The sequence below is a fragment of the Dermacentor andersoni genome, chromosome 3 (genome assembly GCF_023375885.2).
Source record: "Dermacentor andersoni chromosome 3, qqDerAnde1_hic_scaffold, whole genome shotgun sequence".
NCBI lineage: Eukaryota > Metazoa > Arthropoda > Arachnida > Ixodida > Ixodidae > Dermacentor > Dermacentor andersoni.
Genome location: NC_092816.1, coordinates 2,691,131 through 2,712,809, shown reverse-complemented (window position 1 = coordinate 2,712,809; position 21,679 = coordinate 2,691,131). Strand labels below are relative to the sequence as shown.

Here is a 21,679-nt window from a genome sequence, read left to right as displayed (position 1 = left end):
GCATCAGCGTCGGAGTGCTTGCGACCGGAGTGGTACATGACGCGGATGTCGTACTCTTGCGAGCGAAGTGCGCAACGTCCCAAGCGTCCCGACGGGTCTCGCAAGGAAGAAAGCCAACAAAGGGCATGGTGGTCAGTAACTACGGCGAAAGAACAGCCGTAAAGGTATGGGCGACACTTGCTTAATGCCCAGATGATCGCTAGGCGCTCGTTTTCTCTGACTGAGTAATTTAATTTTGCTTTCTTTAGAGTATGGCTCGCATAAGCGACGACGTATTCTTCATAGCCAACTTTCCGTTGCGCTAAGACCGCATCAAGCCCAACTCCGCTGGCGTCAGTGTGAACTTCCGTGGGAGCAGCAGGGTCGTAGTGTTGAAGAATCGGTGGTGAGCTCAACAAGTGGCGCAATTGCTGAAATGCGGCATCACATTCAGGCGACCACGTTGCTATGCCGTTACTGTCGGAAAGTAAACTTGTCAAGGGCGCCATGATGGATGCTCAATTGCGTAGGAAACGACGAAAATAGGGAGCATAAGCCAATAAAACTTCCGAGGGTTTTGATAGACGTGGGCGTTGGGAAGCCTGGAACGGCGCGGGGCTTGTCTACGTCCGTGAGGACGCCGTCTTTTCAGACAACGTGACCCAAGATTGTTAGCTTGCTTGCAGCAAAACGGTTCTTTTTGAGGTTGAGGCCGGCAGTGGCGAGACAGGTCAGAATGTGATGCAGGCGAGCGAGTTGTGTCAGAAAATTGGTTGAGAAGACGACGATGTCATCGAGGTAACATAAACAGGTCTTCCATTTGTGGCTGCAAAGGATGGTATTGATCAGACGCTCAAAACTAGCAGGCGCGTTGCACAACCCGAATGGCATGACGTTGAACTCGTAGAGGCCATCGGGTGTAACGAATGCGGTTTTCGGACGGTCGGGTTCGGCCATTGAAACTTGCCAGTACACGGAGCGCAAATACAAGGAAGTGAAATATCCTGCGCCTTGCAAGCAGTCGAGAGCGTCATCGACCCGAGGCGGCGGATAAACGTCTTTTCTCGTTATCTTGTTTAGGCTTCTGTAGCGGACACAAAAGCGAATGGAGCTATCTTTTTTTTCTTACCACTACGACAGGTGAAGAACAAGGGCTTTGAGAAGGACGGATGACGCTACATTTGAGCATGTTGTCCACTTGCTCCATGATAATTCGGTGCTCGTCGCCCGAGACACGATACGGGCGCTGTCACAAGAGGGAGTGGGAACCGGTGTCGATGGTGTGAGAAACACCGGTGGCACGGCCCAGTGAGCTTTGATGACAGTCAAAAAAAGAAAGAAACTTGTGAAGGAGAGCGAGAAGTTGGCGGCGATGAGATGGGGAAATATCAGGGTCTATGGCGTTGGCAAAACCCGCTGAAGGTGATGAGTCTGAGACAGAAGCGATGGCGTCAACGTATCAACGGAAGGAGTCGGTAGGAACGTCGAGATCATCAACGTAGTCGACCACCTGAAAGTATCCTAGGGTCTCTCTACGCAGTAGGCTGATCGGGTACTGGTAGTAGTTGGTGACGAGCCTCACAGTTGACCCAGATGTTATAGTGAGCACAGCAAACGGAAGAACATATCGGACGGCGTGAACACTACAGTGGCGCCAAATGCGGCAGAAGAAGACAGGACAGCAGCCATCGACGACTCAGGGTGTATGGTTGTGCCAGCATCAACAATGAGTTTGTCGGCAAAATGAGGAGAGCCGGTCAGCAGTGATTCGCATACTGGTGAAAACGACACTTCTGCACGCGACCAGTCAATGACAGCACGATGACGGGACAGGAAATGTCAAACAAGGATGAGGTCGTGAGAGCACGATGGTAGCACGAAACAATCGATTATGTACAGAACGTCATTGATGACGACACGGGCCGTGCATACAGCTGAAGGGCGAATTCGCTGCGCGCTGGCAGGGGCGAGCAGCAGGCCAAAGGGAGCTGTAGTCACTTTTCGTAGTTTGCGATAAAGGTTCTCGTGAATGACGGAAATGGCTGCTCCGGTGTCGACTAGCGCCACTGCAGGTACTCCCTCTACAAGAACGGTAATAACATTTTGCGGCGAAGATTGAGGTCTTGAGAACGTCGATGTATTTGCAGTTTTTGCCTCAGGAACTGCACCAGTCAGTTTCCCTCTTCAGTGGGAGCTCAACGACGCAGGGGTGAAATCAAATGCCAACGAGGGGGAGGGGAACGCCGAGTTTTTGACCGGCGACCAGTGTCAAGACGTCGCGGTGAAAATGGAGGCGTGGCGGCGTATTGTGGTGCGTAGCTCGGCGTTTCAAAGGTGGTATGCGTAGTTGGGGCGCGGCGGCGACAGAAGTGCGCCACAAGACCAGCAATGCCGCAGGCGAAGAAGATAGGCCGGTTGTCTTGAGTGCGCCACGTCTCGGTTGGACAAAAAAACTGCGGTGACTGTCGGACAACTGGAAATGAAGCCGGATGCACGGGGGATGAAAAGGTAGCTGTTGGCGCAGGGGGCCGTGTCACCACAGCTGCGTAACTGAGCGGCAGCGATGTAGGGTGAGTGGTAAAGTTGGAATAGGACAGCGGCACACTCATAGGATTGGGTGAAGGGGTTCTAGGAGCTGCAGGAAGCGCTTCAGATATCTGAGTCCGTATGGCTTGCTGCAGCGTTGGAGCCAAAGGTGCCGTAGGTGCGTCGCTGTGAGGCAGCAGCAAAAGCTGCCTGGCCACCTCTTCACGAATAAAATCTTTGATGTGCTGCGAGAGGGTCGAGTTGGTCACGCCGGTAGAAACAGCGATGCTCGACATGGAATCGGCATGCTGAATGCTCTGGCGGGCGATGGAACTTTGGCGGCGCAGCTTGTCAAAGCTCTGGCAGAGGTTAATGAGGACGGATACGCTAGTTAGGCTTTTTGCCAGCAACATCTGGAATGCGCGGTCCTCGATGCCCTTGAGGATATGCTTGATCTTGTTATCCTCTGACATGCTGGGATTTACCCGCTTGCACAAATTGAGAACATCCTTGATGTAGCTGGGGAATGTCTCTCCAGCTTACTGTCGCGCTGGCGTAGACACTGTTCAGCGTGTAGCTTACAGCGGGGCGATCAAGCACTTCGGCAAAAAGGGTCTTAAACGCTGACCAGCTTGTAAAGTCAGATTCGTTGTTGAACAACCAAACTTTGTCTACGTCGGCGAGGTAGAAAGGCTGGTGGGTCAGCTTAGATTGGTCATCCCATTTGTTATGGGGACACACGTTCGTACGATGAGAGCCAGTCTTCCGCGTCGTGTTCGGCGCTCCCACTGAAAATGGGTGGGTCGCGTTGACGAGGGACACCGGCGCAGATGACAGCGGCAGCAGGTGGTGCGGGCAACGAGGTAGCGGGATCAGGCATAGTGCAGGGCGATCTTATTGGCAGGGTTGGAGTGCGGAGCTCCACGACGAGGTGAAGGATCTCAGCAACCTCCACCAAATGCGAGGAGGTTTATTGTCGTTGACAACGTTGCTGGAACGCTAGGAAGGCACTGCAAGGGCTGTCAGTAGCACGGGGCTCACCCGCGATCCCGGCACGGTCCTTCGCCTTCCTCTTCAGTCGGCACATACACAGGGGCGCGTCTGCTTCCATACACATGTTATGGATGGTAATGCATACAACTTCGAGTGAAACAGAATAGGGAAAGAAGGCGTGAGGCAAACAAGGGCACAATGGAATGAATTGTCGAATGTATTTGCAAAGTCAGATGTGGTATGGTACGCGTGATCTACCGAGTGAGTGCGAGGGCATTAGACGTTGCCCAGGAAAAAGTTGATTAAGTGCCACTGTTGTTTCAGAATATTGGCAGCGGTTTTCATCTTGTTCTGGTAAAAAGTATTTTCAATGTCTCTGAGAGGCCTCCCAAGGACGTTATAATAGGTCCTGTAGTGATCATGTAAATTGATGTTGAATGGCTGATCTCTTCGTTCCTTTATAAAGCTTTTTTTCGCAGACCAGTCAATAAGTCAGCGTTTATCCACGGGATAAATGCAGTCGAAAACTTATTTCTGCAAGGAATTAATTTAGTGCTTGTACTGGAAGGCGCAAGTTATAATCTTCGAAAACTTCTGATAAGCAATTTCTGGATTTCTTGTCGCTATAACTAACACAGCAGGAACTATCACTAACGGCAGGAACTAACAAGGTGCCAGCATGGCCTGAACGCGTATTTTGCTTTCCGCGGATGATTCTGCACGCGAGAGAGAAAAGGAGGGCGAGGAGGACGGTGCAACTCCCGCCTGACACCCTTGCGCACTATTGGTTATGACGCTGCGCCGTGCTCCCTGATGGGCTGCAGAAATTAAGCGTCTCTTTCCTCCTTCATAATCACCACATATACTATTGGTTCTCGCCATGAGGTGACGTATTGCCTGCACGGCTCTTCCCATGACTGCCGGCAACGGCCTACTAAGCAGCTGTCGCGCGCGCGTGGTTTGCGGACGTCAGGGCGCGCCGCGCACCACGGATTTCTTTCGATGGCGCCTTTCAGGCAAGAAGTCATGATAGCAGCAGCATAAATTTTCATTTACGGAAGCTCTTTTCGCTACTCCTGGCGTGTGATGAATGCAAATCTTCAAAAGCGCCCTTTACGTTACGTGCCGCGTGAGTTTCAGTTTGGCGAATGCATTACTCTACGCTAATTCGCAATTGTGTTGAGTTTCGCGTATGTGGCTTCCACTCGTGTTCCTTCGCGCTGCTCCGAGTGCCAGCTGTGAATTTAATGCCGTAAGGTTTTCAGGATTTTAACTACTGAGCAACTCAGCATCGCTGATGCGCCTTTCGTCGACGTCGTTCCTCGTACATTAACTGGCGCAACGATTCGGATGACTGCGTTCGCGCCGACAAAGAAAGGACGCCAGCGCGCGTGAATGGTGCAGTCTCTGCGGGCGGCAAGCATGCTCGAGTCCACAATACCGGCGAATGAAGAAACGATGTGTTGTCGAGGTACAGTGTACTAGTATTGCATATAACAGAGGCGCGTTCAGAAACTGGGATGAAGGTATCGGTCATGAGGTAATTGATTTTCTACAGGAAATATATTGAGAATATAATGTTGAAATAACATGGGAAGTAATTTAGAGTACGACAACTGTCGAGGTACACAAACGATTAAGGCAAGGTTGTCCTCTATCACCCCTGCTGTTCATGCTTTATATGATAAGTATGGAAAGAAGGCTACAAGGAAGCAATCTAGGGTATAATCTGTCTTACAGATTAGGCGGAAAGGTTGTTGAGCAACGGCTACCGGGTTTAATGTATGCGGACGATATTGTACTGTTAGCAGGTAGCCAGGCAGATTTGCAAACTCTGGTTAATTGCTGTGGAGACGAAGGAGACAGTCTAGGTTTCAGTTTTAGTGCAGCTAAGTCCGGTGGGATGTTTTTCAACGATACAACTGATCAGGAGCTTACAAGACAAGGCAATGAAATACCCCGAGTGGCCGAATACAAATATCTCGGGGTTTGGATAAACAAAGGGCAGATGTACGCGGAAAAAGCATGAACAGTCTCTCATAGCAAAAGGGCGAAGAGATGCCGGGATAACGAAACATAGGGCATTGTGGGGGTACAACAGGTATGAGGTACTGAGAGGTATTTGGAAGGGAGTAATGGTGCCGGCGCTTACTTTTGGGAATGTGGTTCTGTGCTTAAGGGCAGAAGTTCAGTCGAGACTAGAAGTAAATCAGATAGCTGTTGGAAGATTAACACTAGGTGCCCACGGGAAAACCACAAACGAAGCAGTACAGGGGTATATGGGCTGGGCATCGTTCGAAGCACGGGAAGCTTAGAGTAAAATCCTATACGAAAAACTCCTGAGGAAATTGGATAATAACAGGCGGGCAGCTAAGGTGTTTAAATACCTATACAGAAAAAGCGTTGACTCACAACAAAGGGCAGATGTACGCGGAAAAAGCATGAACAGTCTCTCATAGCAAAAGGGCGAAGAGATGCCGGGATAACGAAACATAGGGCATTGTGGGGGTACAACAATTGTGGCGGAAAAGAACTAGGAAGCTAGCCAGTAAGTATGCCAGACACGAGAATGGAAAAAGACAGAGCACGAAACGACAGGTTAAAAACGCGGAAGGTAAAAACTGGATAAATTCAATGGAAAGAATCATAGTGTTGAACTATATATCGATACTGGAAACAGCAGATCAGGAAGAAAGCGTTTTATGATAACTCAAGAGGCAGTGCTCTACTCTTCGAAGCTAGGTCAGGATGTCTTAGAACGTGGTGCTATAAAAAGAAATTTCACGAAGAAGAAGACATATGTACTGTTTGTGGTAAATCTGTAGAAACAATAGAACAAACATATCATACTAAAATGTGATCTTCTCAGTGGCTATGGTGTTGGGCTGCTGAGCACGAGGTCGCGGGATCGAATCCCGGCCACGGCGGCCGCATTTAGATGGGGGCGAAATGCGAAAACACCTGTGTACTTAGATTTAGGTGCACGTTAAAGATCCCCAGGTGGTCGAAATTTCCGGAGTCCTCCACTACGGCGTGCCTCATAATCAGAAAGTGGTTTTGGCATGTTAAACCCCATAATTTAATTTTTTTTTTAAATGTGATGTTATCCATCCCGATGTCGATGCGGGCACAGTCACGCTTCCTGAGGTTCTAGGGTTCAGAGATAACAATAGTCAAGCAAATAAATATGCGGTGAAAATCAGCAAAAAGCGATTGGAGGATTGGTGGCTCAAAAGCAGAGAGGGGACATAAGGTTAAAAGTGTACGAAGACGTATTTAAAGGAAATGGCGAATTTTAATAATTTACAACACAGTTAAACAAACATAAAGAGCTGAGCATGGTGGCAACTACCATCACCCCGTTTCAATGAGGACGCTCCATCCATCCATCCATCCATCCATCCATCCATCCATCCATCCATCCATCCATCCATCCATCCATTGTGGGGTTCTCACACCCATGCTCTTGGGACAAAGGAACGACAACACAGTAGTGCAAACAATCACAAGGGAATTTATTGCACCTTTCATAGATCAATGCCTGCTAGCCGAGTTGCTATCCACAAAACATGCCGAAAGGCGCGTGACAAATCTAGAAGTCCGACTCACCGCGACCGGATAACGAGCGAATATGTTCGCCCCATGCTGGATCCCAACGCCTGGTCGTTCGCGCGTACGGTCACGCGAACGGTGGCGCCTTCGAAGGCAGGCCACGTGAGGCGGTCTCGCAGAAGCATGGATCCGCGCACGCGCGGGACGTCCGCCGCGCTCGCTGGCCCGCAGCCCAAGAGAGAGAGAGAGAGAGAGAGCTTTCTCCTTTTCGCTCCCAAGTAACCCCACCGGAGGCGGCGTTAGCAGCGCAACACTCGCGCCATCTCTCGTAGTGCGCCTCAACCAGACCAACTGCCGCGGGCATCACGCAGTCCACGCGGCGAAGCCGGATTGCAGGGAAAGGGAGCTATGCGGGAAAAACATATCAGGGGACGCGCGAGAGTCGCGCATCCCCACACCATCCGTCCGTCCGTCCATACATCCATCCGTCCGTCCGTCCATCCATCCATCATTCCATCCATCCATCCATCCATCCATCCATCCATCCATCCATCCATCCATCCATCCATCCTTCCTTCCTTCCTTCCTTCCTTCCTTCCTTCCTTCCTTCCTTCCTTCCTTCCTTCCTTCCTTCCTTCCTTCCTTCCTTCCAGTAACACTGAGAGGAATGTGTTATTTTTAAGTTTGGGGGTTTAATAAATTGAACGCTGTGCCACCATATCTCGGATTCGGGAATTGACCGAGACGAGCCTATCAAGCTAGACGACGTCGCTCAGACGAGTACAGTGCACGGCACTGCTACGCACTTATGACGGCGAAGAATTTATTAGTAGTAGCGCGATTATGATTTGGCCATCACGGGCCCCAATGCAACTGAAAAAGGAAAACGTGTGCTTAAAATTGATAAGATTTCCATGCAGCTAGAAGACAACTCGGGAATAATCAGCCTCATCTAATCGTGAATGCTGCGGAACGTGAATCGGAAGAATAAAACTTGTCCCACGTTACCAGCTGGCACGGCTCCACCGTCAGCCTCACACGTGCGATACCAAAATAAAATTCCCTAGTTCATTACAGTAATCAACATCAAAGTGTGGTTCTTAATTAAAATCGGTAAATGGGATCGATAACGAAATGGGATCAGCATGCAAACATTTCCCAGCCAATGTTCCTTTAAAATGGCGATCACAAACGGCTTACGTACGCCAGATAGCGTTGCCAGCCTAGGGTTTAGCATGCTGCTTCTAATGTTCTGTATATTTTGCTTACGTTGTTCGGCAGATGCCCATGCCACACTTGCGTGGCCGAACATGCTAGCTGGTTGAATATTCGAACTTTCAAGCAAATTTTCTTTGTTCACTTTCAAGAAAATAAAACATTCACTTTCATTCAGCATATTCTTCCCAATCGACAATCCATGTCGTATTGGTAGTCTGAGTGGAGATCCACTCGTACGCGTCTTCGGCCGTGCAGAGTTCGACACGGAGTCACTTGACGCTCGCTGGGCAGTTCGTGTCCTCGCACGTGAATGTCCTGGTGCCCGCCATGCCAGTCGGAACCACGTTGGTCATAGAAACGAATAGATTTCTAATACTTTCCACTAAAAACACAAACAACGCGGAAGGCACTTCTCGGTTCTGCAAGTATTATTGATCCACTAGCAGCGCGTATGAAACTGGTGACGCCGAAACAGGGCATCCATAAAGCCCCTTAAACTTCGTAAAGTAGTGCCACGCTTTGAAGAATGCCGCCTCCTCCTCCAGCGCTCTGGCCGAAGCCGACGCCCCGTCGCTATTGGCCTACTGGCATCACGTGGCCCCTTGCGCCGGCTTCGTTTGTTTACAGTCGCGCTTCAGTGCCATCTTTGCTCGAGAAGCGGCGCTTGTTGGCGGCATTCCTTCCGTTTCTGCTCTGTGTTGTTGCGATTTCGTGAACGCCTTGAAGGAAGTTTTGTGGCACGTGCGACGTCGCTTCACGTCATTTTCTGTGAACATGGCCTGCTGCGCCTTCGGGTGCCAGAACAGCTTTAGCAAAGGCAAGAAACTATTCGCGATACCGTCCAGTAAGCGCGACAAGTTGCGAAGAAAGACATGGCTTCACAGAATCGGGAGGGAGAACTTCCGACCAACATACTCCACGCGACTATGCGAGGTAAGTTGTGTCTCTCTTTTTATAGTGTGTGCAAGGCTTGCGTATTTTGTTGCGGGCAGTAACATAGTAGATATTGCACAGTTCACTGTGCATGTTGTCATTTGTCTGCATGCTTTAACACGATTTTTATGCAACGTTTACTTTGTTTATATACGCACTACGTGGTAGCGTTGGTCTTATTTGGTGCGCTTAATCGTGTTGTGCGCCAACCGGCGTGAGTTCGCGGGCAAGCGAGGCTGCGTGCGATAACATGATTACGAAATTTGTAAGATTCAGCTCAGTCCTTTGGACAAAATTTCAGTCTCGATCATGAAAGCTCCTCTTAGGAGAGCAGCTGTTTGCCTTTTGTGGTTACTTACTAGCCTTCTTTAGATAGAATAGCTTTGTTTGCCTCATTTGTTCGTGTTCCTCGTTGGCGGTCGCCCGGTTCCTTGTTGGTGGTCGCCCGATGGATTTGCGATACAGAGGCACCGATGAAAAGCGTGCGTGCTCTCCCCAAAACCGTGTTACGCGGTGCGTTCGTCGTCGAGCGACAGCATCATAGGCAATTGGGACGTATGTGCGTAATTCGCGTGAGCTTTAAAGTGTGTGAAGCTTAACATGCGGCGGTGGAGCACTCGCAAAGAAAACGTGCGGTCGCCCGCTCGTTCCCTGGCTGATTTAGTCGTCGTTCGTGCTTAGTCGTTTGCTCGTTCGTTCGCACGCTCGTTTAGTCGCTTGTTCGTTCGTTTAGTTCGCGCGCTCGTTTAGCCGTCCGTTTAGTCGCTTGTTCGTTCGTTTAGTTCGCGCGCTCGTTTAGTCGTTCGCTTGCTCGTTCATTCCACTATTAGTCTCTACAGTTACTATGTCTAATTGAGACGCGCTTGCTGTATGTCTCTTAGTCTGTTGCGTTTAATTACGCAATAAGACGATAAATGGTGCCTAAATGTCAACGACTGTAACAAATGTCCGCCTTCAAGCACATCATTCCTTTAATAAAGAACGAACAGGTTTCCCGAAGGTTTCGGCTGCTGCTTACATTGCCAGTCATTGTCAATATTTTCTGCATATCTTTTTAACTGTCGCGTCTACTGGCCGAGACACGGTCTTGCACTCGCGGTTTCGTTTACTTTAAGGTGCAGTGCAAATAACTAGTATCAGCCGAATTCTATTCGAAGTTGTCTAACTGAAATTACCTTTTTTAGGACCATTTCACCGAGGACCAATTCGAGCCTTTATTTTTGAGTAAGCTCGGCATTAAGAAATTACGACCTAACGCTCTACCAAGTATATTCATACATCGGAAGCTACCAAAGCCTAGGAAGCCCCCTTTGGAACGTGACAGAGGTAATCCCTCAAAAAAAAAACTGCCGTCCCCATTTTACTCTGTTCGTTTTCCTGCACAATAGGGGCAACTTTGTATCATGGTTAACCCATTTGTTTACAATTCAGGTGCCGTATTGTCGAGCAATGCAAATTCTTCAGAGGACCCTCCATTGAAAGGTATTTCATCACCATAGACATGACGTGTAGTTTCAAGGAAAACTTATCTTTAGCTTCTTAACATCCCACTAATTTTACCGAACAATATATTTTGGGGGGTTTTCAGCTGCAGAAGTCAGCCATGATGTGTCAGGGCTCTCCTTGCACAGTAAGCACAGCAACTTTCTGGGCAACAATGCGGTATCATTGCTGCTTATGCTTACTCAATCTACCATATGCAGGCCTTGAAAGCGCAGTACAAGATACGGGCTCAAGTCTCACGTTCGAAGCTATAGCTGATAATGAATGTGAGTTGTTAGTTTCTTGGACGTACTTTGTGCACATTTTTCCGATCACACATTGCAACTTCATTGTAGTTAATAAACATTGCATACCTGTTGTATTGCTCACTTACAACTCTTGTATCATATTTTCTATTCCCAGCTGCCTCTACTGGCAACGACAATAAAATGCATGGTTACAACTGGCAGGGTATGTATGACACTTGAAATAACGTATTTATAAAAAGGACGCTGATTACTGTGCTCCATCCATTTTTTATGCTAAATGCAGCTGGAGAAACCAATGCCAACAATGTGGGTGCATGCCTCCTACTGGCAGCTGCAGCTCATCTTGAATGTAAGTTGTCATTTATGTTTTATGCATGTCTGGCTTACCATTTGTGTGGGATGCTTTTATATGTCAGAAGCATCCTGCAACAGTTCATATTTCGAGAACAAGCTCTGCTCGGAAGCTGCCACCCCTCACAGCAGTTGTAAGTCACGAACTAAAAAAAACTAGATGCTGCTATATTGCTTTGTATTTGGTAACAGTAACACCATATGAAGCATTTCTTTGCAAGTTTGTTACAATATTGCTGCAGTATAACTGCACAAGCCATTGTACTTTCTGGATTTATGGCAACATTACAGGTCCACAGGTGTCTTCACAAGATGCGGCTCCCTTTAACTACCAGGCACTTCTGGTTGAGAGTGAATGTGAGTCTATATTTGCTTTGCTGTGGTGCTTGTGTGCAGCTATATTCATGCGCTGTCCCTTTACTGTTCCATCTACTCAGCAGCGCTGGCCTCCAATCCAGACAGCCCAGATGTCCTTGATGAGGAGCTGCCTGAGCGCACTGCACATATTGCTTCAAGTAGATGTCTTCAGCAAGTTTGGTTTCTGAAAGCCTGCTTCACATACCTATTTCTTTCTCACATTCAGCTATTTCTGCATCTCGTAGTGTCAATGTGAAGTTGCGCTTCACAAGGCATGTGCTACATCTTCTGTGAAAACCTTGGAGTAGTAAAGTGGTGTGCAGTGTCTAGGAAATATTTATTTATGTCTTGTGGAGCTTCACTAATGAACAAGAATACGGGTTCTTACCTCCTTCTGAAAGCTGCAGCTCCTGTTGTGGTTAAATTTTTATTGTGTTGTGCCACCTTTGTATAGCTACGCCTAAACTCCAAGTTTTCTCTGTCAACAGCATCCTTGACCAGTGCACGTATCCCGAACAGACATGACCCACAGGCTACAATGTGTGACAGCAGCTGTATGTTGTGTTCCTTAGAATTTAGCATCCCTGCAATGAATAGCCAGCACTCCGATTTTCTTATGCATTCCTATTTGCAGCTGCCCCAAGTGTTATCTATACTATTGAATCTTCGCACGGGGAGTGTCACAGTTTGGAGAGGCTAAGAAAAATGGGCGGTGAAAGTGCCAATTCTACCGTCGGTATGCCTCGCTCCTGCTTTCTTTTTCTTCCACGCTGAATTGTTGTAACTGCTGATATCTAATGTCTCATTTACAGCTCTATCAAATGCCATGACTGACAGTCTACCTGTACGAGCTCCTCCAGAGGCCCAGTACCTTTCTCCGGATGATGTAGGTGCTCTACAGGAGAGGATACGGCAATTAGAAAACCAGCTGCAAAGTACAAAGAGAAGCCTGGCATTTACACAGCGAAAGAAAAACAAAGCAGTCCAGGAAAAGATCAACCTGAAGAAACAAATTGATCACTTTGTAGCCTGTGACCAGCTCCAGTGCATGGAAAAGTCATCGACGAGAGGTGTGCGTTGGTCTCCAGCAACAATTCAAAAAGCTCTCAAGGTTAGACTGTCCTGTGGTGCCCGTGGGTATTCTGTTGTAAAGGAACTTTGCACACCGCTACCATCTGAACGCACCCTATATAGGCACTTGGAAAAGAACAAATTTTCTCCAGGCATGCTTCACGACATTCTGCAGTGTCTTGCTCTTAAAGTAAGTGTGTATGACAACGTTCATGATACATAGTCATGATATTCTCTACATATCTGCTCTGCTTTTATTCTTCAGGTTAAGCTTATGGATGACCACGAGCGGCACGCAGTCATAATGCTGGACGAGATTCAACTCACACCAGGTCTAGCTCTTGATCAATCGACCGGCCTTGTAATTGGCAGGCCTACCCTACCGTTAGCTGATGGGACACTGCCAGAGGATGCCTTGGCTACCCATGCGCTAGTTTTCATGTTAGGTGGTGTGACCACACGGTGGAAGCAGACTGTGGCATACCATTTCACAGGGAATTCCTTTAGTTCTAGTGCTGTTAAGAATGTAATCTTGGAGGTAATTCAACAGTGTGAAAAAATTTCCATCTACGTGGATGCAGTGGTCAGTGATATGGGAGGTGGTAACCAAGGTGTTTGGAGGGAATTTGGAATAATTGTCGGCAAGTACTGCAAAACCTCCGTCTCATGCCCGCACCCCTATGATACAAGTCGGAGGTTGTATTTTGTTGCCGATGTAGCGCATCTCTTAAAGAATCTTCGCAATCATTTTACAAGAGGTCAGTCATTTTTCTTACCAAGTGATATTGTAACTGACCATAACTTGCCGTCTAACGAGGTTAAGATTGAGCACATAAAGATGCTTGTAGAGCTTGATGCGAAGCTTGATCTGAATCTTGCACCTCACTTGAAGCCAGCTTGCTTAGATCCTGGACATTTCGAGAAAATGAAAGTAAGCCTTGCCTATTCATTTTTTAACCATGACACTGCAGCTTCAATTAGTTTCCTAGTTCAGAAAGGAGATTTACCTGTGGAAGCTCTGACAACTGCTTGGTTCTTTGAGACTGTTTTCAGGTGGTTTAAGTTGATGACATCAAGAACAACAAAGCTTGCCATCAGCAAGCTTGATGAGGAAAAGTACGGCGAGACAGTTTCATTCCTTAATGCTGTTATTGACCTATTTCGAAGAGTGCAAATTGGCAGTGCAAGAAAATACTTGGAAGCCGGTACAAACAGGAGTAGTACTAGCGACAACAGTTGCGCTCGAACTGCAAGAATACTACTTGAACAAAAAGGACTTTTTCTGTGTACTCCTAAGCAGATTCGGACAAGACGCATTAGAAAATCTGTTTTCCACATTGCGCTCAAAAAACCCAGTGCCCAGGCCCCTTGAATTTCGGTGTGCCATTCGAGCTGCAACAATGGCACAGTTTTTAAAACCTGGCAAGGATAGCAGCTATGCCAGCGATGATGGATTTTTTCTGCTAGGCCTAGACAAAACAGATAGAAAGGCCAGTTCGAAGACAGAAGGCGCAGAGTTTGTCGCCCTTCCTGAGGACATTCTTGCACTGAGCAATGCCGAGCAAGAATCATTAGACTACCTAGCTGGGTACGTTGTGAACAATGTACTGAAAAACACAGTGTGCTGTAGCGAGTGCAAGGCAGCAATGCAGTCAAACAGTGCTAGTATGCTGACACAGATGAAATCCTACACGAACAACGTTAATCTGGTGATGCTTTCGCCAGCAGTTCTACATTTATTGGAAGCTGCAGAGGGTTTGTTTCGTGCAAATAGCCGAGGCCTCCTGCACTGTTTTCCGTCTTGTCATGATGTTGAGAGGAAGCTGTTGAACGTGTTTTTCAGGACACGGTTGCACATTATTTTGAAGAAGGAAAATGAGCGCGCAGCTTCAAAAAGTGCAAACTTGAAGTGTGGCAGTCGTAGTGTGGGAAAGCAAGTGGCAACAACTGGCGTTAAGTGAGAAGAGTTTAGCTAATGTCGTGTAGTTTTTTTTATTGCTTCTTGCTCTCGGGAGCCTTTAGAGTTCACTGTACATTATTTTCCGAGTGGTTATTCATTGTAATTGTTTTCTCTGATTATATTTACCTTGTGATTAAGTACCTGTTATGAGTTATGTTGTAGATAGTGCCTAGTTGAACTCCCTGAAGATATCCCACTTTGAATTGATAAAACAGCACCCCGCATTTTTCTGAATGCGGGCTGCCTTTTTCAAGTATGTACGTTCGCTGTAAATTCAGCTTTGTTAACTTATTTTTTTTTTATCAGCAATGCTCAGTGGTGTTCTATTGTGCTTTAAATGAAAGCATTTCAGTAGTTAATGTGATTTAATAAACCTATAAAACTGCATCCTGCCCTTGTTAAACTCATGCATGCGAAGAATGCCTATATTGCTAAGTGTAATTATGCACATGGACTTGTGACTGCAAAGGCAAATCTGTAATGCATCTGTGCTGAAAATAAACTGTTAACATACAACTCGAATGCCGTTTCATATCATTTCGACCTATATAAAACATCATTTCACTTGCTGCAATTTCGGCCGCGTCATGGCGGGGCGAATTTTTGCGCGATCATGACTTCACTATATAAAGTCGTGTCTCGCAAATGTTACTTCGGAGGAAGCACAACCGTCTTCAATACATGCATCTCAGTGCAACTCGGTTCGCGACAAGTACGTCACTTAGTGAGCGGACGAACCAATCCACGATGAAGTGCTATTCGTGAGAAGTCACTAACCTGAAAAAAATTACTCAAGCCCACTATGGTCTTGTTTGAGAGTGAGTTATGCATTGTTATCGCGCTCCCGCTTCACGCACGAATGCTAAAAACTTATTTTATTTATTAAGCACGCAGAGTCCCAACTCGATGATCGGCCGCGGTATTTCTGTTGACTTTGAGACACGAGAAACATAATGGCACCAGCGCCCACCTCTGAGCCATTGCGCGCGCTTAGATTGGCAAGCATACACGTTGGCGGCACTGTAGCTTGTAATACACTTTCGAACCTTCAGAGCAGCGATCACCGTGAACCTTTGTACGTTATAGCTGATACGCGCCGCAAATTCACATGGTAAGGGCGGCGCGGATTATTTAGGCTACTGAGGGCTTGCTGGAAGTCAAGATGTTGGCATTCAATCGTAAACGTGTTATTTACAACCATTCGCAACAAGATCTTGAGTCACACGCTTCACAAATGTTGCGTACTTAATTGTAGGGCACGCGATACATTCGCCGTCGTCAACGCACAGCGTTAACACCCCTTCAGATACTTTTTTAAGAAATAGTTATCAAAAGATGAAACAAAAGCTGCCGTCACTGAATTTGTGTAACCGTCCGAATAGGAATTCTATGCTGTATACGAAGTTACGCGGAGCTGGAAAGCCAACGCGAGCGCCTAAAGCGCACTGCCTTGCTATGCGTGCATTCACTCTGCGAAAGGTCGTCTGCTGCGCTCGAGCAACGTAGGCGGCGCCACGATCGAGGAGGGAGTGTGAAAGAGAGGAGAAACGAGGAGGAGTGAAGGCGGAGGAGGAGAGTGGCACTACTTTACGAAGTTTAAGGGGCTTTAGGCATCCAGCATCCGCACTCTCAAACAAAACACGCGCGCGGGAAGCCGCTGGCGCGTATCAGCTGCTTAATAGGGGGTTGGCGGCAGTCATCGAAAGAGCCGCGCAGGCACCACGTGACCTCATGCAAGGGCGTCCGGCGGGAGTTGCGCCGTCCTCCTCGCCCTCCTTTTTTTCTCTCTCGCGTGTGGAATCATCCGCGGAAAGCAAAATACGCGGCCCAGACTTACGAAGGGTCCTCGCAGTCATCGGGCTACGTAAATATACCGTATTCTCCCCTCTATTTTCGCCAGAAAATTGGGAAAATAGTTTGCATGCGTATCTAAGCACCCCCCTATTTATTAGGAAGAGCGTGTAGCCAAGGCCGCCAAGCGCACCTGCTCACTCTGTCGCCGAGCCGTCCCGAGGTGGCACGGCGTCCGCAGCGTAAGTACGCCGTAGAGCCGGACTGTGCGGCGACAGCTGCAGAAAGCATCAACCGCGGCAAAGTGGAGTTCGGACACGTGGAAGCGGGTCCAAGTGGACGTTGTGGTCAAATCGTTTAAGAAGTGTTCCATCCCAAACCACTTCGACGGAACGGAAGACCACTTGCTGTGGGATACCGAGAGCGCCGGTTCAAGCGGTGCGACGAACTCGAGTGGCAGTGATCTGAGCATCCGACACGAGCGGTGAGTTCACTGTCTGCACCGATTTTTCTTTGGAATGTTTGCAAAATAAGATGTCATTTCTCGGACCCGTCTCGTCGTGATGTCGCAGCGAAAAGAGGGAGGGGGGTCATTCTAGATTTTTCGAATCTAAGCATCCCCCCTGACTTTGGGCATCGCGATCGTGAAAAAAGGGGGTGCTTAGAATCGAGTAAATACGGTAGCAGTCGGATCACTTCCGCCTGCTACGCAAGTTGTAGCGCGGCTGCGGGCTGGCCGTTCGATTCTGGCTGCTCTCACGCGCCGACTGCGGTTGAGGGAGGGTCTGGTCTTCATCCCACTGCTCATCACGCGGCACGTAGCGTTTCATGTCGCATACGTGTACCGGCCCGCCGATGGGTTTTACTGTCATGTTCTCGAGCCGGTAAACAAGCGACGAAACCTTCCACTTGATACAGCCCACTTCGGCGCCAGCGAGGCAGCAAACTGTTTGCTAGAATCGCAGAGAACGTGCTGGCGTCGAAGCACCAGATCGCCCACTTCGTAGCGGACGTTGCGGTGCGAGCGGTCGTACTGCGCCTTCTGTTGCTCCCTAGCAGTGCGAAGGTTACGGCGTGCTTTGCGTAAAGCTTCCGTCATCTTGACACGTAGGTGCGTCGCGTATTCAGCTCGTGCTGCCGGTGCGACCGACATTCCGCTGCGATCCGCGAGAACTCTATCCATCGGATTTGGCAGCTATCTCCCCAGGTTGAGAGAAGAAGGCGCATACCCAGTCGAGCGGTTCACTGTCGATCGCAATGCAAACCCGATCTCTGGAAGGTAGGTATCCCAGTCCTTATGTCTTTCAGAGAACGCGACAAGCATGTGCTTAATGTTGCGATTGACCCGTTCAGTGGGGTTCGACTGAGCATGGTAAGTTGTCAGTTTCTTGTGCTTAATGCTAAGTGCAACGCACGAGTCGACGAAAACCTTCGCAGTGAAGTAGGACGCATTGTCCGTTATCAACTGCCCCGGGAAGCCAAACCTGGTGAAAACCTCGATCAACTTATCCATGATCACTCGTGCCGTTAGTTTTCGCAAGCGGAAAAGTTCGACCCATTTACTGAAGTGATATGTGACTACCAGCAAGAATTTTTTCCTGCTCGGTGTGGTGGAATACGGTCTCATGACGTCACACGCCGCGATTTGTCAGGGAGTCTGGCTGTCTATAGACTGCATAAAGCCAAATGGTCGTGCCCCTCGGGTCTTCACGCTTTGGCACACATGACACGAGAGGGCGTAGCGCATCACGACCCGTTTCATGCCTGGCCAGATAGCGAGGCGACACAACGTAAGTCTTGGGGCCGCTCGCGTGTCCAGCGATGCACGAGTCGGGGAAGTAGCGTAGCAGTGACCCTGGCAACGCCCGCGGTATCACCACCTTAAACGTCTCACTTGTGTCGTCTTCGGCGGGAATATACCTCAGCAGGACGCTGTCGGAATTCAGCATATCGGAATCCAGCACGCTCACAGCATTGGCAACTGTTCCCGAGCGCTTAGCACCGACAGCAATACCAGTTGCGTCCGTGTGTGTGGTGGCCGCGCCACCCTTCGCCTGGAGCTCGTCGAGCACTTTTAGACAAAACGGGTCCTTCTGCTGAGCATCGAACAGCTCCTATCTGCTGAAGACAACTCCTGCGGAACCGACATCTACGTGGTTCACGCTCTCGCCCAGGATCGACGGTTGTTCCGCGTCCCTTACTCGGGCTACGACTTCGGTTTCTTCCTCGCCTCGGACTGCCGCTCGCGAATGTGCGTCAGCTGCGGCATTGCTTTTTCCTTTGCGGTAGCGCACGGTGAAGTCGTAACACTGCAGCAGCAGTGCCCAACGCGCCAGGCGGCCACTCGAATCGCTCAAGCGCCTCAACCAAGTGAGAGCCATGTGGTCAGGTGGGCTCGGCAGCTGTGCCACGGCACGGTTATCAAATCTGGCTCTCTTCATCATGCAGGTGCCCTTTCACGCCTCCGCTTGCCTTCTGCTTACCGTGTTCTTCGACGCCTCCCGGACCCTCCTGGACACCTCCCGGTCCCCAGCCGAGTTTTCTTGGAGCGCCGTCGAAGACAGCCACCGCTTCATCAGCGCCATCGCCGACTCTGCCCATTTACCGCACGCAGAAAACTGGACCCTCGACTTCAACTGGGAAACACCATCAGCAGCAACATCACTCGGCAAGCCACCTATAAAGGACCAGCAATCACCTCACACAATCTGTGGACTCGGCAGCTGTGCCACGGCACGGTTATCAAATCTGGCTCTCTTCATCATGCAGGTGCCCTTTCACGCCTCCGCTTGCCTTCTGCTTACCGTGTTCTTCGACGCCTCCCGGACCCTCCTGGACACCTCCCGGTCCCCAGCCGAGTTTTCTTGGAGCGCCGTCGAAGACAGCCACCGCTTCATCAGCGCCATCGCCGACTCTGCCCATTTACCGCACGCAGAAAACTGGACCCTCGACTTCAACTGGGAAACACCATCAGCAGCAACATCACTCGGCAAGCCACCTATAAAGGACCAGCAATCACCTCACACAATCTGTGGACTCGGCAGCTGTGCCACGGCACGGTTATCAAATCTGGCTCTCTTCATCATGCAGGTTGGTGATCCGGTCAGTCTATTTACTAAAAAATCCAGTAATTATTTCCTGATACAGCTGCCGAGCCCGAAGTGTTTGACCGCTATTTGTGCCGAATGTTGTCATAATGTACGGTCCCTATTACTCCTTGCTGGTGATGTTGAAACTAACCCTGGACCAGACAAATTGGATGTCGTTCTGGCTGAATTGAAAAAGCTGTCTGATGGCCAGGCAACACTAATCTCTGACTTGCAAGATATAAAAGGACGTATGCTTTCAATCGACAGAGCGATATCCGATTTCAATACCCGCCTCACTGAACTCGAAGAACGTTTCCAGAATCTGTCCACAGTTACATCAGACGTTGAAACCATTCAGTCAACAGTTAGCCAGACAGCTCTTTTGGTTCAAGACTTGCAGCTTCGTCTTGACGATTCCGAAAACCGCTCCCGCAGGAACAATCTAATTTTCTACGGTCTGCCTGACTCATCCCCCCGTGAAACATATGCCGAGTCTGAAAAAATTATCACTGATCATTGCTTAAAACACCTGGAAATAGCCCTGGATCCCAAAGATATAGAGCGTGCCCACCGGCTCGGCCGTCATACCCCAAACCATCTGCGCCCTATCATTGTCAAATTCATATCATCCAAGGCAAAAGAAACCATTCTATCTAATGGGCCCAAATTTAAAGGAACGAAATTCAGTGTAGGCGAAGATTATACCCGCCGCGTCCAAGATATTCGAAAGCACTTGGTTGCATTTGCAAAAGAAACAACTAATAAATTCTCGCTCCGCTATAAGACGCTTCATATCGGGCCCAAGCACTACTTCTTCGACGAAACGACTAACACAGTGAAGGAATTCGCATAGCAGATAACTTTTCGGCGCCGGTCCCCACAATGCCCTCTATCAGCTTGTCATCGTAGAACCAACTCCCGAACCACCCTTTGCCTTTCCGTCATTTTCACCAATATACGCAGCTTCCTTCCCAAACGAGACCTTGTATCTAACCTTGTATCGTCGTCCGGAAGCAACATACTTGTACTAACAGAAACGTGGCTCAACGAAAACATCAGTGATTCCGAAGTTCTGCATGATTTGCCAAATTTTCGCCTCTTTCGCAACGACCGCGAAGGTTCTCGAGGGGGCGGTGTTTTAGTCGCCGTTAATCGAGAACTACCATTCTCGCTTGTCAACATCACATCTCACCTTGAAATTATGTGGCTCATTTGCCGCACTGCGCCAATAACAACACTAATTGGCGTCTGCTATCGACCGCCACATAATAGCCCTGACTTCCCCCGTGAGTTTAACAGTGTTTTGCTACAATTAACAACTAGGTATCCTAGTGCACGAATTATTCTTTTCGGCGACTTTAACTACCCTTCTATAAACTGGCACCAACCTCACGTAACCGTTTCTCAAGAGCCTCGAGAATTCGTCGACGTATGTCTCAATTTTAATCTTTCACAGCTAATAACTGAGCCAACTCGCATCACCGAGACTTCACAAAACACTCTTGATCTCATTCTAACTAGTCATCCTGAGACCTTAGCTTCTATTACTTACCTAAGGGAAATCAGTGACCATAAAGTTATTCACGCCTCATTTAACATTACTCCCGTTCAAAGGAAAGTGTCCAAAAAAACAATAAAGCTTTACGATAAGGCCGACTACGTAGCAATAAATAATGAATTAAACTCCCTCTTACCCACTTTTGAACTTCACTTCCATCAGCATACAGTCGACGAAAACTGGTCAATCTTCAAGCACAAAATTAGCGATCTAACGAGCAGATACATTCCAAAGTGCACTATCAACTCTGATTCCCAAAATCCTTGGTTCAATAAAACGCTCAAAAGACTAAAAAATAAAAAACAGCCGCTGTACCGTGCAGCTAAACTTAGACCCAGCTCTTCTGCATGGGAAAAATACTACAGCGCTGAAGATGCGTACTTGGCAGCAGTGAAAAGCGCGAAACGTTTCTTTCTTCATAACGACTTACCCAAAATGATAACAACTAACCCGAGAAAATTTTGGAACGTAATAAATCCCCAGCAATCGCACGACATCACCCTTACTAATGATAACGGCGACTCTGTTAGTGATGCTCAGTGTGCCAATA

General features: G+C 48.5%; 1 protein-coding gene and 1 long non-coding RNA gene across 3 annotated transcripts in view; one reads left to right on the top strand and one right to left on the bottom strand.

The window, feature by feature from the left end:
* LOC129382171 (uncharacterized) overlaps positions 1-21,679 on the bottom strand; it is a 431,723-nt gene that overhangs the window by 86,764 nt on the left and 323,280 nt on the right. The window lies entirely within an intron of this gene.
* Positions 11,235-11,860, top strand: LOC129382175 (uncharacterized). Its single transcript, XR_008610255.1, has 3 exons — positions 11,235-11,301; positions 11,595-11,660; positions 11,744-11,860. It is a non-coding gene; the product is annotated as an uncharacterized lncRNA (long non-coding RNA).